The sequence below is a fragment of the Triticum dicoccoides genome, chromosome 6B, assembly GCF_002162155.2.
Source record: "Triticum dicoccoides isolate Atlit2015 ecotype Zavitan chromosome 6B, WEW_v2.0, whole genome shotgun sequence".
Lineage (NCBI taxonomy): Eukaryota > Viridiplantae > Streptophyta > Magnoliopsida > Poales > Poaceae > Triticum > Triticum dicoccoides.
The window spans coordinates 701,654,662-701,659,286 of record NC_041391.1 but is presented as its reverse complement, the minus strand read 5'-3'; the positions used below and the strand labels follow the sequence as shown (position 1 = coordinate 701,659,286).

At 48.3% G+C, this 4,625-nt stretch overlaps 1 pseudogene; it reads right to left on the bottom strand.

Annotated features, from left to right (window-relative positions):
- LOC119321554 overlaps positions 1–4,314 on the bottom strand; it is a 5,142-nt pseudogene extending 828 nt beyond the window's left edge.
- Positions 4,315–4,625: the final 311 nt, after the last annotated feature.

The following is a 4,625-nucleotide window of genomic DNA, read 5'->3' as shown; positions in this document are numbered from 1 at the left end:
TTTAGGTGTTTCATATATTGTGTTAGCTAGCTAATTAATAGAGAGAAGTGTCCTCTCTTATGTCCGTGCTTTGTCGACGTTACGTATTGTACATAGAGAGGCCCTCGACACGCTAGCTAGTAAGAAAATGAAGGGAACCATTAAGTACAGAAATTCGTCATGCATACCGAGAGAAGTGATCGATCGACCTCTCCTTCTCCGAGAGATTAGTCGAACAACAAGTTTTTGTATTATGTATCCGACGCTACTGGCTACATACATATATGATATGTAAAATCTCTTACAATCCCCTAGCAATTGAAATCAATTTCCACATGATATTCTCCGGCTTTATTGATGACGTGGTCAAGAAAGAATCCTGCCAATTCCTCTTGAATTGCTTTCATGCGATCTTGTTCTAGGAGTTCATCCCGCATCTGCCACGTCTATTTTGAAGAAGGGGGTTAATACATATATGAATGAAACTCAACATAAATGATGGTGTAATAAAATGAAATTATGAATATTATTGCTTACGCACTTCATATTGTCTTTTAGAGTAGCCCCGCTTATTTTTCAAAGTCGCGTTGTAGATGAACTCGCACACGTAGTATCCATAGAAATCATTCCCTTGTTCCTGCCACAAGCACTTTACGAGAAATAGAGGTCAATCAAACTGATAATGAAGCATTATAAATGGCACTGATGAAAGTACAGCTATAGAATCAACGGGAGATGCGCGCAACTAGCTAGCTAGTAGTACTTACTTTCGGGTATGTATATCGCAGCTCCTTCGGCAGTCCTGGAACTTCTGCGGTGAACTGTTTCCAAACCCTGCAAGACAAAGAAAATAAATATTATTACTTAAGATATCAGGAAATGAACAAAAAGTTGCCCATATGGTGCGATAAATGATCGATTGAACTTACTTGTTGAGTATTTTAGTCACGTCCGCATAGGTTTGGGGATCTTTTCGTCTCGAGTCTAAGACGTTTACTACTCCCCGCTCAAGCTTAATCTCCAGAAGAACATAGTGGAATCTCCGCACGCATGCATAACTCATCAGTTACATTACTATAACCTCGCTCGAGTAATAAGGGAAACTGAATATGCACACGACGGTAACACTCACTGGGAGTTGTAAGGAAAGAGTATTAAATCTTTGTTTTGATTTTTGATCAAGGATTGTAGCAAGTTCGCCTCGGCCTCTGCGGGGTGCTTTTTAACCAGAAATTCATCTACGATATTTGTGTTAATGAACCCAATATCATACATTTCTTGTTTTTTGCACTCGACGATCTTCAATCTGCATAATATAGTGAGGATAACTAATTATAAATACATGCAATGAAAGAGCCGAGCTATATATAGAGACTTAACGACAGAAATAGTACTTACAGACAGTAGCAAAAGACCATTAGTTTATCGAGGGCCTTTTGATTGAAGAACGCGAAGAACTCATCAAATGGAACAGTCAACAGATCAGTTGCGACGAGGTCGTGCTCCTCTTTAATATTCAGATACAAAGCATTCGTCCCCCCAAACTCTCTGCAGGTTTTCATGTACCAATTATGGAATCTTCACATCATAGTTGTCAGAGATTTTTCATCTTTGACGAGAGGCTTCCCGTACTCGTATTTGTGTTCGTCCACCTCCAAGAAATTTGGAAGTTGATCGTCAGGTTAATCTCCAAGATTGCCATAACCGGCCACCGTCCCCGGAGCATTAGACACATTGAGCGGGGGGCATGATTGCTGTGCTTGTTCGCCGAGTTGGGCAATGTTTTTCCCAGCTGCTCGTTCTTTTAACCTTTTATCACTGATAGTACTTCCCGACCGCTGGGCTTCGAGATATGTCTTTTTAGTAATGCGCTGATAGTTGGTTCTCGATGGAGACTTTGGTGGTTTCCTCAGGGCATCGATAGTGCGCTTTGCTTTCATCGGATCTACCTTCTCCTCCGGAGGTGGATGTCTCTTTGCTTTCACCCCTTCAAAGAAGTCCTTCACGTGGGCCCGCACGATCGTCGCGTTTTCCTCCTCGGTCCTCTCGTACGGTAACTTCTCTAGAGGCTTGAGAGGTGGACCGTATCTGTATTACCTCCCGCCTCTGCTGGCTGCTGTACTGCTAGACGCCGGAGCAGACGGAGCGGTTGTGGCGCCTATCTTCTTTCATGCTTGCTTACGAGGCGGAGGAGAAGGACTACGATGCGCCGGAGCAGCCGGGGCAGTGGCGTGTCTCTTCCGCCCTTGCTGGCGAGGCGGAGAAGGAGGAGGCTGCTGGCTGCTCGGGCGCGGCGGCGCAGGCGGAGAAGGAGGCGGAGTGCCATCACGCGCCGGAGAAGGAGGAGACTGCTGGTTGCTCGGGCACACCGGCGCAGGCGGAGAAGGAGGCGGAGTGCCACCATGCGCCGGAGAAGGAGGAGGCTGCTGGCTGCTCGGGCGCGCCGGCGTAGGCAGAGAAGGAGGCCTAGTGCCCTGATCGACACTCGCCGGAGGAGGAGGCGGTGGAGGAGGCGGAGTGCCCTGACTCGCCGGAGGAGGAGGAGGAGGCGGAGGCGTCCAGTTCGGAAGGTTGATGAGCTCCTTCCGCCATAGGCATGGAGTCTTCAGAGCAGAACTCAGCCTAGTCTCCCCTTCATCGGTAGGGCAGTCAAACTGGAGGTCCTCAAATCCCTCCGTTATTTCGTCCACCATCACCCTGGCATATCCTTCTGGAATCGGCCGACAGTGAAAAGTTGAGCCTTGTTCAGTAGGATAAACAGAGCCAATAGCCGCCTTGACCTTCAAATTCATCCATCGCGTCATAAGGTGGCAATTTTGAGCCCCAGTGATAGCATCCACGGGATAGCTAGCAGGAGCCGTCAAGACATGCTCCGGATGAAGCAGCTCGGTGGAAGCCACGCTGATTCTCCGCTGAGATGGCGGGATAGCTTCGGGGGAAGCTTCGGCAGGTCATTTGTTGCGATCTGCTTCTCGTTCCTCTAGCCCCATTACCCTTTCGTGCAGCGCCTGCAGTTGGCTCTGCTCCAGTTTCTTCCTCCTCTCGTGGGTTTTGTAACCCCCTGCGTCCGGAAAACCAACCTTCCATGGAATGGAGCCTGGCGTGCCTCGTGTCCGTCCAGGGTGCTTAGGATTCCCGAGGGCCATTGTGAGCTCGTCCTTCTCCCTATCTGGAACGAACGTCCCTTGCTGCGGTGCATGGATATACTGCCGAAGCCTTGTGACTGGTGATTTCAGTTGCTCGTCCGTCCAACGGAACTCCCCTGATATAGGGTCCAAGGTTCCACCAGCCCCGAAGAACCAAGTCCGGCAACGGTCTGGCCATCTCTTTGTCTCCGGTTCGATCCCTTTATCAAGCAGATCATTCTCGGCCTTGGACCACTTAGGCTGGGCTTGCAGGTAGCCACCTGACCCCGTGCGATGGTGAAACTTCTTCTTCGCGGCATTTTGCTTGTTTGTCGCCGACATCTTCTTACTCTTTTCCCATGTCGTGTAGGACACAAATGCGGGCCAGTGATCTCTGATCTTCTCATATTTGCCGATGAATTCTGGTGTCTCTTCTTTGTCGGCAAACTTTTTCAGCTCTTTCCTTCACCTCCTGAATAGGCCTGCCATCTTCTTAAGAGCACAAGACTTGATTAATTGCTCTTTAACTGGCTTCTCCGGATCCTCCTCTAGCGGTAGGGTTAAATTTGCCTTCAGCTCAGTCCAAAGATCATCTTTCTGCATATCATTGACATAAGACACCTGAGGGTCTTCCTCCTTAGGCTTATACCATTGGTGGATGCTGATCGGGATCTTGTCCCTAACAAGAACCCCGCACTGAGCAACAAATGTGTTCTTTGTCCGGATGGGTTCAATCGGTTCGCCGTCGCGCGCGATTGCTGTAATCTCAAACTTTTCATCCAAGCTCAACTTTTTCTTTGGGCCTCGTCTCCTTACCGAAGTTGTGCTCGATCCAGAGGGCTAGAAAAAGGAAGAAAGATGAGAGTTAATTAATATGTGTACATATACCAAAACAATGACTGCATCAATTAACTAGCTAGCACGGGCTTAACTAATATATATATACCTGGCCGGACTCGGTTCGGTCACCAGAGCACTCAACACGGTCTCCTTCTTGTACCTCCATTGGGTCATTATCGGAGCCATCATGAACATAGCCCTCTTCTTGTACCGGCATTAATGGGCCAGAGCCATCATGAACATAGCCCTCTTCTTCACCCAGTCCTTCCTGACCAACGACGTCGTTGAAAAATGACGCAACGACATCAGGTCCTTCTGCAATTATCTCCCACAACATCGCTTCTGTTGCTTCGTCTCGGTAGTGCTCCATAGTTTCTGCAAATATTTACAGCAAGTCAATTATTATTCAAAAATGGTACAGATGGATATATATTAGTGGCAAACGTAGAACTAACTAGCTAATCACAATAAGGAATCATGTTAGTGGCCTCGACGCTGCTTCTCTAGGGTTTGGGGTGGCCTAGACAACGCTTCGAGGGTTTGGGGTGGCCTCGACACAACGCTTCAAGGGTTTGGGGTGGCCTCGACGACAACGCTCTTTTAACTTGGTAAATTTGGGTGGCCTCAAGAGAGTTTGTCGGTTAGGGGCGCAGGGGGAGGGGGTAGGAGACCAACATCGTT